Consider the following 13,676-nt stretch of genomic DNA (forward strand, 5'->3'; position numbering starts at 1 on the left):
ATAAATACAATAAAAATGTATATTTTTAAATGAGGCAATCTTGTCATCTGTACTGAAGTTTCCAATTTGCTTTTCATTTTATACACAACTAGTCTTAAATTCCTATAATAATGAGAAAAGTTAATAAATCTAAATTGCATATGACATACACGTATCCCGAGGTCAATTTTCTATTAACATAGAGGGATTTAAAGACATTCCCTATGCTGAAAAGTTTCTTCTTTGAGTAGTATTTATAAGATAGATGCTACTAAAGCTCAGAGAGCCCCTTTTTTTGTTACATATGAAGATTCTAATACACTGTGTTTTTCTTTCCTATGCCTTTGCTGTTCTGTTTGTCTTTGTCACATATAGACACGCACACACACACACACACACACACACACACACTCATGCACGCACACACTTCCTCATCTGCACTGCAATCTTCAGAATTCAGTACCGCTGTCCATGCTGGGGTAAGGACACAGCAGTGCACACTTTAAAGGATGACCCCATATGTTCTGCAGCCCACTCTTGAATAAATGTGGATATTACCAAGCAGATACCAAGATATGAGACTAACTGTGTCCCTCACAAAAGTTCTCGGTCCTGGATGCTCACTGGATGTCAAATTCTGCACCTTACCTCAATCAAATAAATCAGAATCTCTTTAAGGGGTACCAGGATTGAGATATAACTAGATACCGGCAGTAAAAGGTAATGCTGACTATAACTCATGAAAATGAATCATTTTGATTCCGGTTTTAAAGGTGATGTTTGAGAGCAGCCAGACTTTTGAGGCAAACATCTACTGTGTGGTGTGTGTGTACGTGTGTGTGTGTTTTGTATCAGAGCAGGATGCTTAGAAAACCGTAAGGCAGAGCTTATCCATGTAGCTTCCTGATTTTGCCCAGCGTTCACTGTTAACCTTTCCATTTCCAGCCGCACTCTCACTTTCGTTCTGTGTACAGCAGCTTCCCCAGACTCTGCCTGTTGAACCCTAGGACACAAGCCCACACTCTTTTACACTTGACCCATGAAGTTTTAAAGTAAAACTGACTTAGCAGACTTTCTTGTGAATGAAATTAGTTCCCAGCTTGCTCTCCTCTCTTCCAGGGAGGGAGGGATCCACCCGCAGAGAGAACACGTGAGACAATCTCACTTCGTGTCCCACGGCAGCTTCTTGTGCACTGTTTGGGCTTCTCTCCTTGGCACAAAGAACCAAAGAGAGCAAACACAGTTGGTGTACAGGGTGTGGGGAGCATAAATATTTAAAAAGCTGTTTTTTGCTTTATCGGATCCAACATCTATTATAGCATGTTCAAAGAGAAGAGTTGTTGGTAGCTTCCAGGAATTCCCTTTTAGGAAAATGGCAAAGAGAGTTAAAGAAATGCTGAATTATCTGGGTCATTACCAAAGTCTGAGATTCGGAATGGGAAAAAAGTGCTTATGGCTGACCATTTTACACGTGTGAACACAAATAGTTCACAAAGCAACACTGAGATGGACGCTCCAAAGATGGAAATTCATTTAAAATCAAAATACATTGGTCTGATTTCAAAACCAAACATTTTTGTTACTCCTTACTGTCCAATGAAGGGCTTAATGGGGCTGCACTTGGAGGAAAAAAAAAAAAAAAAAAGAACTGGTGGACAAAATATATTGAAGTGTGATCATTACTCTTTATATGAAATGATCTTCTTTTCTAGAAACTTCTTCATGTCTCATAACACAGGGTAGAAACAAGCAGCTGAGATCTTAACTATGACTTAAAAACATCCACATTGATGATATCTAAGGAAGAGAGATTCGAAGTGCCAAGATCTCATCCCTCCTTTGTGAGTACCTAAGCAAGAGCTTTTAGAGCTAACAAGCACGAAATAGAGACACCTGCAATTGCCCAGGAGTTGTAGCAATTAGATTACTTTAAATTCAGATCCTGCAGTACATGCAAAAATCAACCTATTCCTGAGCTTACTTTTTCAAAAGCTTCATACTAATAAGCAAATGGTAAGCGTCAGCCAGTACATGATTTTACATAGAGCTCTATATCCACACAGAATCTCCTCATAAATGTACATATACCCAAAGTTTAGTACTAGTATTAATTCATTATTTTAGTTATCTGTGTGACAAGGATGGCTTGCTGGCTAACACATTACCTAATAAAATATCAGGAAGTATTAATAGGTGACAACTAGAATCTCAAAGTAAAGAATCAACCTCAGAGTGGACACTGGTGATCTATAAAATGCTATTTCAGTAAATAAGATATCTCAGAAAGTATTACTCAGAACCTTCTTCACTCTATTTGATTTTCAGAAGTGATGAAATCAATGACTTAACAAAATTCTGAGTTGGCACTGCAATCGCCTTTAATTCTGGAAACTGGAACACGGCCAAGCAAGGAAAACAAAAATAACCTGCAAAGTAATCGTTTTGTTTCTCCAACTCAGCATGTACAAGGACTTAATAAAAGACTCTAATGGCAGGAACACAGTAAAGAATTGTACTAAACCATAGGATTCAAAGAAGGATACCTCTTCAGTCACCCATAATAGAATCTCTCCTGAGAGTTTGTTAACATGGTTCAGGTATGTTAAATTTGAATTTTGGGTGTTCATTAGCATAAACTTCCACATTTGTAAAGACCTACTTAAGTGAATGTTATAAAGGCTAAATGTTAGGAATTGAGACTAGGTTCATCAGGATTGCTTGACAGGGAAAGGCCATGGGGTCCTCCTGCAAGAAAATCAGCAGGCTTACTGGAAACCCTTTGCAATTTTGTACTGGGATTTTACCAGCCTTCATTGATCTTTTCCCTTCAGGTTTTCTTGTATAACTATTTTACTGCTTTGGAAGAAGACTATTCGCTCTTGGATCTAGAGAGGAGATCTATGTCTCAGAACTAATTAAATCTGTTTCCTGTTGTATACAGTCATTGGCCTTGGTATCGGTATGAACTTATTATTATTTTCAAGAAGACTGGTTCCAGGACCTTCTCCAATACCAAGGAGATAAATTCTGTATAAATTCAAGACTCGCACACAAAATGACATAATATTTACATGCAAATAGGTGAATTTTTGGTATAATCTGAAGATTATTTCTGTCACCTAATAGAACATAAATGCTGTGTAAATAGTTCCAATATATTGTTTAGGAGATAATGACCAAAAATTTCTGTACATATTTAGTCCTAAAGCAATTTGCTTTCTAATTTCAGTGGACAGAACTCACATATGTCAACTCAGGTGTGGAGGAGGTTACAAAGGGGTTAAGTTGGTGTGTCTGGAAAGAGAAAGAAATTGAAACCAAGAAGACCTCACTTTTCTGAGAAAATGTCTAGACATACCACCTCTCTCTCATTTTGTTTAGGTGGAGATAGAAAAGCCTGTGGCCTGAAGGTGGCTGGCACCAAAAGAATAAAATAAGATTGCTGATAACACTGTCGAGCCACTGAACTCAATGAACTATGAATTCTCACTTACCCTGGACTTCTGGTTCTATGGAAAAACATTCTTTATCGTGAGCTAGGTTTTCTGCAGGACGGAAAATGGCACTGTGCAACAACTCTAACCGGTTGTGCTGTTCCCTTTAAATGATACTAGGTTGAATAAGAAATTGATTATTTGAAGTAGTTGAGACCACACTGCCTTGGGCTGTGATTGCAGAGGACAACCGGCAGCTCCTTGGTTTATGTATCGAGCTGATCCCTACAGTTCAATGCAGTAAAATAATCCCTTTGATTCAGAAGTTGAACACTGTGTGTCCGAGTGGCATGGGAAGTAGAAAGGTGCTTGGAAGAAGGAAGAATTAAGTGTACAGACTCACCTTCCCTCCCTGCATTCTCCCTGGCTGTCTTGTTTTTCTGTAGGAACCAACTATGAAGTGCATAGCTGCCTATTTCCAATGGGCTATACATGTTCCTGTCATGCCTCTGACATGAAGATACACACACAGCATCTTTGTACATGTCTCTGTCTATTCTCAACAATTTTGGCATATTCTGATTTTTCTCTGTACCCCTGGGTGCCTCAAGTACACGCTTATAACTTGGATATTGCATATATTAAAATAATCTGTACCTAGTGCAGCTGAACATAAAATAGGAAAACTCACTGTGAAACATAAAATGTACATTTCTTAGCGTCTTATTCGATTTTTGTTGGTATCACCTAATTCATTGTCACTATTAATTTTATTAATGATATCATAAATTTAGTTAACTATGCACCAAATATGCTTCCAACTATACCATTGTTTATGTAATTATTTCCATAAGCAAAGCAACAGAAATATATATTACTGTACTCTGACAAATACTTTAGAATGTTGCATTGAAATGAAAGCAATAATGAAGATATTTATGCATGGTTATTTATGCCAACCCAGATGTTAAATGATGTGTGTGCACATGTGTGTTTGTGGTATTACCAGCACAAAGAAGTGTAAACATTCATTTCAAATTTGCAAACTCAGTCATTACAGTGCTTGTATTTGCATAAAAATATTTAAAGAACCAAATAACCTACTCTATTTTATCAGGTTTTTACATGCATTTTTGACTCCTGAGCTAGATTTAGAGGCAGACATCTATTTAAGTGCAGGTGGTGATACAAATGTGGCATATACCCACGTATCCACGCAGTGTGACTCTGTACTTATTTGTGTGCCTTGCAGACTTTTCTACTCCAGGCCTTCCTTGAGGGCAGCACTTTTCCCTTGTTCAGCATCCGTAATGCCAACAGCACGAGTCCATCCAAGTTCCCTGGAATTCACATCTTGCCCCAGTATTTCCTGAATCCTGGACTCAAAGCTGCAGCTTCATGTTTTCCCTTTCAGTGGCTTTTTGTCTTGCTCTGATCTAAGTTCTTTCCGTCCACCTTTTTCTCCCTTTCAGATTGGGAGTGTTTGCCTTGTGACATTCGCTTCCTTTCTGATTTCTCCAGGGTCTCAAGAGTTTTCCATGAGCCTCAGAGGAGACACTTAGAGTTGGGCTTTTCAGCAATGCTGAAACTGTTAAGATGCGATGACTTTTAGTGATGGATTAGGTACATTTTGTCTAAAGAGATGGACATGAGCCATTAGGGACTCTGGTGAAACGTTATGTACTGTGATTTTATCTGTTGGTACATGTATGTATCACCTCCTGACTGCATTCCCTGTGAGCAGCTGGTACATGTACATCACACATCTTAATGTTTTTACATCTCTTTCCCCCTCTCTTCCCTTGTCCTCTCTGTCTCTTGTTCCTTTTTCCTATCATCTATATTTAATTTTGCTTTTTAGTTTACAGTTTGTTTTACATGTAAAAGCAATCATGCAACATTAAAGCTTGTGTGTCTGGCTTTTTTCACCCACTGTTAAATACCAAATTACCTCCATTTCCCTAAAAATGACTCAAATTTGTCCTTCTTTATGGCAGAATAGTACTTTACTGTGTACTTCCTGTAGACACTTCATACTCCATGTAACTGTTTTGAATTGTGCTACCGTAAACATGTGTATGCCTGGATCACTTTAATTTGATGTTTTGAACATTTTTAGGAAAATACCAATGGAATAACTGGGTTGAATGGAATGCCTACTTTTAGTGGTTCAAGGAAACTCCATGCTGATTTCTATAGTGGCTACGCTAGATTACATTCCAACCAGAGAGAACAAGGGTTCGTTTTCCTCCCCACTCTCACCAGCATTTGCTATCATTTAGCTATTCTTCCTGGGTCAAGATGGAAACTCACTGTTGTTTTAATTTGCACTGGTCTAATGGCCAGAGAAGTTGCACTTTTTTTTGTTTTTGTTTTCTTTTTTTTTTTTTTTTGTTTTTGTTTTTAACATAGTTTTGGCCACATGTACTTCTTAGATCTTGATGAAAACTTCATGGTTTAATTTTGGAGTGCCCCCACCACACTCATTATTCACAATTCAGGTCTCTGGAAGATGACTGGATGGTGGGGGTACTAGAGCTGGCTTGCCATTTCGAGGCAGGGCCTGGGGAGAAGAAGGATACTGCAGGCAGTACCTGGAAGGGTTTATGTCTTGCTCCAGCTCATCTCCCTCTCTCTGTTCCGGCTATGACATGAGAGCTTCCGTTTACCCAGACCCTTCCATCTTGTGACTTCTGCCCTGGGGTCAGCTAAGTGTGGACTGTAATCTTGAGCAAGTAAACCTTTCCTCCTCAACTCTGTGGGTGCTTCGTGAGGTTACTGTCTCAGCAGCTAAAAAGTGACTAAGAGACCATTGGATTTTTTGATTTAGCCTAGAGCTAGAACGGTGTAAGAACAGAAGAAATATGTGTTCAAAACAAGTACATAATGACTAACATAGTCCTTTTTATAACTCCACAAAGGTCAATTGCTTCATGAAGAAACTTTACTAAATATGACTGTGCATGTTTATCTATGTCTCATTACATAATCTAAACATAATTGTATGTATAATTTATATAAACATGTAATTTTATTTCTTGGAGTATGAGAGAAAAGGAATAATATTGAAAAGATAACTGTTGCCCTTGTAACCACTTGATTATCTCATAATTAAATCTACAATTTTTAAACATCAAATCCTAATTTATTAATTAAATGGAATCCTTAAGGTAAACAGCAAAGGGCACTGTGTTTTGTAATCATAGAGCTACAGGGAATTCACTAGCTACTTATGCAATGAATGATCTGAACAGCAATTAGTAGTTTGTGATTTTGTGCTTTTAGAATGGTGCAAATTTGGAAAATTGGAAAAAAAAGAATGGATGATTAATTTCACTTTTTTCCTATAGAATTTAAAAAAGTGAATTACAAGTTTTATAAAACTAAGTGTGAGTAATTGGCAAGGTGGACACAGGACTTCTCCTATAACCGACCCCCCAATCCAGGGAGAATTAAAGTGAGTTGACTGGATAAGTGGGGTGCATTGCTGTAGGCAGAGAAAGGATTATCTTCTTTAAGTTGAGACTGGACATCACCAAGCTAGAATTCGGTATTTTAAGGGTTTTCGGTTATTCTTTCTTCACTGTAGCTTCCTTTCCTGTTCCATTGGTCTCATCTTTGTAGACTAAATTCAAGCCTAACCACCTCCACTTCTTCAGCATTTAGTTCCATCTCCAGATTCTTATCATTATCTCTTTCTCTCTCCCTTGGCCTTTACACTGTAATCTACAGCCAGCACTAAATAGTAAACAGTGCCTCATGTTTTCCAGTCTCATTTTCCAAGCTGCACGCGATCCTTCCAAGAGGGAAAGGGCTACGTTTTCATTTCGTGTAGTGTACACAATTGGGGCAGAGTAAATATTTTTGAAAACCCAGTCAATTTTACAGTTCGGAAAATAAAGTCCAGTACATGATTTTAATGACTTTTTACATTACTGTTGGCCATGAAAAATAAAGCCTTGAAGTCAAACCTCAAGTTTCATAAATAAATTTATGGACAAATACAAAGAAATTTGCAATGACAGATTGGAATTTAATATATGCTTTCTCTGAGATGGAGCTCTTTTCAGTAAGGAGGAATAAATCTGTAATCCTTTTGAAAGTGTAATGTGGAGGAGGAGGACTTATGCTGAGACGTGAAGGCTGGAGAGGCCTTGAATGGAGTTGATCTGCTCACAGTGTGCCACACTGAGGTGGCCACGCCACAAAGAAATGTGATTTTGTTTCTCAGCATCTGAGAAGGGAGGAGATACATGAGGGAGCTCTATGGATTCCTCCTGTTTTTCGTATGGAAAACATTTCACTTCGGCTTCAGTTCATTTCTGTATGTCTGCACAAACGAGCTGATCTGAAAACAAATCTGAAGTCAAAAGAAGAAAACCCTAAGAATAGCAATATTGGCCTGAATCTCAATGAGAACATTCACTTAAGAAAACCACAGGATCATTGCACATAAAATATTAATGCTGGAATTGGTGATTGAGAATGTTAGCAAAGACATCCATGCTGCCACCAACCTCAGGTTTGGTAGCTTTGCCTTAGGAAAATAGAAATACATTTATTAAATCATCTAAATTCTCAACTAAAAGTTATCAGAAATGGAGTTTTGAAGTAAATTTATTTAAATATGAGAACACATACACCAATATGATAATAATTATATACATATGTATGAGAAAATAAAGTTTACACAACATTTGATGTTCTACAATTTGTTTTTAAGAATACATTGAACATACTTTTACATTACAATATAGTTAGTGAATATGGACAGTAATGAATAATATTTTCTTTTATGGACACAGCAAGATATATTCTGCTAAGTCTTTAGTGACTGATACTGGGATGGATTCCAGGGCTTCTCTGTCACAAATGAGATTTGAATAAATAATCAGATTCCACCGGAATCATGGAAGAAATGTGCAATAATATACGTTATCAAAAAATGTATAAAATATGCAGAAGCTAATAATCCTAAATAAAATAAAAGTCATTTTTCTTTAAATAAGGTTTTCTGTGACTTTTACGCCGTTAATAATATGTAGTGACACTGTGTTTAAATGTATTGAACAGTATTATGTTTCTATCTTCTTTCTGTGAGAGCTCCCTTGCTGCGGTAAGGTAATCACTCATGAAGATCAAGTACAACTCCCAGTGACTCTGTGTGGGCAGCGTAAGGCACAGTGAGGAGGGACTGCCCTGAGCCTTGGCAGATGTGGACCTGGACTTCCCAATCTCACTGCCCATTGGCGCCATCTTGGAAGACAGGGCAGTGGCTGCCAAGACTGTCACTACTGTCAGGTCACGTCACAAAAAAAGGAAGTTTCTGATGTTTAATTGAACTGAAAGAAGCATCAAGCATTTGATTCATGAAAACTTAATGCAGAACAACTTAATGCAGAGTGACACGGGATGTGTAGGATCAAACACTGAATGTTCTGTTCCTTCTGGGACATAAATAGTATCAAGTTGCAAGAGTTATTAAAAGCAGATAGAGGCAGGACATTATTTCATTGCAATATCTTGGTGTAGAATACACATATTTCTCTGTGTTAAGACAAGTATTTGATCATATTACACCTATTTCAAATATCCTATTTTTATTCATTGTGAAATTTCTTAAGCTATTTCGCAAAATATTATTTCGTTTTGATCTTTTATATTCCCAAGAAGAATTCAGGAATTCTAAATGTTGTGCAATAATGATTTTCCAAAACACAGTTCCATATATTTGGCTTAATTAACATATGTTTTGAGACTCAAAAGATGAGGAACATGAAAAACAAAAGGAAACAGGACGTGTCTAATTTAAGAGAGATGAGGTGTAAGATATTTCTGCTGGATCTGCTTCTTTCAGGTCAAGTGGAATTATATTTTTCATGTAACTTGAACTCATGCCAAGGATGTTAACCATAAAGGATAAATTACGACCTATGCTCACTTACATGGAACTCTGCTAACACTGTGTGCCTCTCTCTTCAGTGAGCTAATAACTGTCACTAAGGGGCATTTTTGTCCTGCCTATTAAATTAGAACCTAAAATTAAGTGCTTTTTTTTTTTTTTTTCAAAATTATTAGGTCTACCTTTAAAAGAAAATAAAGTATCTACACTCAGGTGTTAATAAAATGACACTGACAGTGTAATTCCCCTATCTGCAAAACTTGTCTCCAGGTCTACATTTTTCTTTAATTGGGATGTCTTTAAAGACCTCAATTGATTTCTTTTTTAAAAATTAACAGTTCAAACTTAACACAATGTAACTGAATAAAGATGCAGGGCTAGGCAGGGAGGAGCAAGCACCAGTGTTCCTGCCTTTTAGATGGTTTTCAGGGCTGGTGAGGCAGAGGCTTAGCATCCATGAGACCCTAGGTTTGACCTTTAGTACTGCAGCACAAACAAACATACATACAGACAGACAGATAGACAGACAGACAGACAAAGGATTTTTCAAATTGTGGATGGATAATATTGATGTCTGCACTTCTAATCTGCAAGATACACAGAAAATAACCTGATCTAAAAACTGGATGAAAGCAAATGTTTAAAATAAAATTTAACGCTCAAAATATAAGCTTGGCATTGTTTAGACAAATGTAACAACTGAACATGTAGGTACCATCCAAAATTTCTATTTCAAAAGACTGCTAATCTCACAAATGATCATTTCGTATTACTCTCCCAGAAAACTGGCCCTTGAAAAACAAGGTAACCTTGTCTTTCTTTGACAAGGACTCAAGTGTTTGGACAATCACTAACTTGCCGTTAAGTTTTTCCTTAACTGAATAACTATCCCCACTTCATTCATACCTCATGGCATACATACTACTTATTATGTTTGCTGTCCTAGTCTTGAAAAACTCAGATCATCCAGGTATTTAAAAATATAGTAATAAGATGTAAACAGCACTTTCCATGTCACAGGGTCCACTACATCACAAAACACAATCGTGTAAGTACCTGTCTTGTGCAGGCTGCAGCATCACAGAGAGCAAAGCAACACTGTGTCAGCCACTAAGAGAGTAAAGAATCCTCTTTTTCCCTCCCTCCTTCGGACCCAGTTACAGGTAAAAGTATCTTGCTCCTGCCTGAGGGCAAAGTTGGGGGTGACTGGGGGAGGCAGGGACAGGGAAGGGAGAGGTCAAGTCTGGGCTAAGAGGGGGCAGGTATATCCAGTTTGCAAACAGTTCAAGAAGAATGTGGGCCAGATTTGGAAACTTTGCAGGCAGAAAAGGGACATTTTTATTAGCAGTGAAACAACTCCCTTAGTGTCCAGGGCTAGATGGTCACCCAGTGGAATAAAAAAATTGTGTGGTTTCTAGGGAGTTTTCTACATATACTGACATTTCAAGTTGTAAAGGGTATCATGGAAACTACCTTTAAACCCTTTGAATAATTTGTGGTTAGAAATCAGCCCTGATTTCAGTCGGTATGCCACCATCAGCCCTTGTCAGATCAACTATTTATTAGACCAAGTCCTGTAGAAAGCAACTGAAATAGTTAATGGATTGAGAAACAGGTTTATCTCAGAGGCAGAATACAAACACAAAAGAGAGAAAAGCCCAATTTAAGCGATGTAATTCGCAGGAGCAAAGCCTGAGGTAATACTGGAAAATTATCTCAAATATTGTTGAGAGTTCTGTGTTGTTTTGTTTTTATAATGATTGTATGCATCAATAAGGTTTTATTAAGAGAGGTTACAAAGCAATGTCCCTGGGGTAATCTGAGTAACATTAAAAATGACATCGGGAAGCTGTTAAACGAGGAACCTAGATGCTCCCCTATTCAGTACAGGCCAAAACCACCTCCCTGATTTCTCCTCAGTTCTCCTCATAAACACCTTTCAATATGAGGAGCCATGAATGTCAATTCTCGTGGAAAGTTTCCAGTCTTCCTCTCTACGTCTTTTTAGTATTTTCTTTAAAGTGTTCCTATCTAATTGTTCCCACTGATGAACCATAATTGAATTCATCTCATTTCAAAAGTTTCTTCAGCCATGAAACCCCCTCTTTGGACCTGGAGTGGGTTTTTTTTCTCACCATGATACCTACAGAACTTTGTTCACCCCTTAAGACAAACATTTTCCAGGAATGCGTGGTAATTATTTGTGATTGTTCTTCTCTCTCAAATGGGTATCCCCAGGGCAAGCATTTTATTGCAGGGAAAGTGAGAAAGGGTAGATTACAATTCTGGGGTCAGGAAAAGCCAAGGAAAGGAAGAGAAGGAGGAAAAAGGATTAAGATATATCATGTTCAGGTGCAAATTCCTTATGATGAATGTGATCATTATGTATGTCAGAAATGTAGTGATCGAATTAATTTAATAAAGAAGGGAAAGCCATCAAGGGGCCCTTAAATCCATGTGCACGTGGAAGACGCCAGTGTTCTTGTTTCCCCCATGATCTCTTCTTTATCCAAAGCTACAAAGAGCCCATTGTTGATCTATCACAGCCAAGAAAGAACCTCGTATGAACACGTTTCTTTAATTCCCAACTTGGTATTTATTATGCCTTTACAGGATTCCAGTTCTGCAATCTTCGAAAGAAAAATCAATTCATAAATTATTTGGTCTAAGCATTAGGAACACTATATCCCTGGAGGACAAATCTCTAATTATGTAGGCATGACTTACATTACTCATAATTTCAAGTTACAGAGCACAAGGTACTCTTTTTCCTATACCAAATGAGGTGACTTGTCAAATCATATGTTGGAGGAAAGTGTTGAAAAATCAAAAAGCTGGCAGCTAAATTATCCCCAGCTTGCATATTCAAGCACAGGCAGAAAAAAAGGAAAACTGACATAAAAATAATAGATCAGGATTTATTGGACATTTATCGGACATTTCAATAATGTTAGTGACTGAAATGCTGGAAAATATTCAATGCTTGATTTCTGCATGTAGCTCTTGAATTGCATATAAAGTGTAATTATTCATATTACTTATTTAATAATGTCTAGATAGTGTTTATTAAAAACTAGGCATTGTTCTAAGCGCCTGACTTATGTTCCTTTCTTGAATTTGAAGAAAGCCCACTGAAGTGGATAAGGTTATCCCAGTTTTACAGGTGCAGTAACTGAAACAGAGAAGTTCAATACCCTAATCAAAGTCACAGGCCTAATGGAACTATCCCTTGGTATCCAAGGTTTCAGGACACTAAAAGGACCTAACTCTGTGAAGGCCCATGATCCTTACAAATAACTGTATATACTATGCAAATAGTTATTGAAAGGGTTTTGGCCCAGATAGGACACTGTAGCCAGGAAAGCCTCAACCAGAAGCAGGAAGCCCCTATCTCCCCTGCCCCTAGGAAGTTACCTGTGACGCCATCTTACCGCCCCTGGAAATTTACATATGGTGCCAAACCTAGGACCATTGGGCTACCCGTGCATCCCTAATGCCCGCCTTAGGTTCTACCCCAAACCGAGGCTATTTACAGGCCCCCACGCCACATGTCTGCCAGAGAGATGCCGGACACCAGCGGTGGGGATGCCGGTCATCTCTCTCTGTGTTCTCAGAATAAAGGCCACTTTTTATTTTATACTTCTCATCTTTTGGAAATATTTTTCATGTTTTGGAAATAATCCTAGCAGTTATTATATTGCATTGTGTGGTGAACAATATCAGGAAAAAACTCTGTACATTTTCTCTACAGTTACATTTGTTTCTGAATAGCTTTAGTCTGCAGTTGTTTGAATCTGCAGATAAGGAGCAACTACAAAAAGCCAAGATTCAAATCCTTTCTGCTTGAGTTCTTAACCACATCTCAAGGGCTAGGAGGGTAGGTTCCTCTGGAAGTTAGATTCCTCCAGAAATCTAAACACTGTTGAATTCTTGCAGAGTGTGCTGGCCATGGGACAAACACTGGGATGAAATGTACTGTTAATATTTCTTTAAACATTATCTCACAGTGTCTCAAAGATAAGCACTGCATTGTGGAGAAAGCATATGACAAAACCTCAGATTTTTCACCTGTCCTTATATCAGCAAGAATTAATGGCTCTTGAGGGTTCTTATTTAGTCATCGTGCTTACCACAGAATCACTTTCTGATTTAAACCCTGAAATTGCTATCTATCTATCTATCTATCATCTATCTATCTATCTATCTATCTATCTATAATTATGTACACATGTGAGCGCAATACACTCTAAAACACAAGGCAGAATTAAATAGGAAACAGGTCTTTGAGGGGTGGTGATTGGGAAACTGCAGTAGGAGGTGATCTGCCCACTCCACTCTATATCATATAACGCCCTGGTGTC

The 13,676-nt window shown here is 37.9% G+C and overlaps 1 protein-coding gene across 6 annotated transcripts in view; it reads right to left on the reverse strand.

The window, feature by feature from the left end:
• The window catches only part of Edil3 (EGF like repeats and discoidin domains 3), a 409,108-nt gene that overhangs the window by 267,555 nt on the left and 127,877 nt on the right, over positions 1-13,676 (reverse strand). The gene's annotated exons all lie outside the window — the stretch shown is intronic.

This window comes from Cavia porcellus, unplaced genomic scaffold, assembly GCF_034190915.1.
Source record: "Cavia porcellus strain 051 isolate PalLab524CR breed Dunkin Hartley unplaced genomic scaffold, mCavPor4.1 scaffold_2, whole genome shotgun sequence".
NCBI classification, from domain to species: domain Eukaryota; kingdom Metazoa; phylum Chordata; class Mammalia; order Rodentia; family Caviidae; genus Cavia; species Cavia porcellus.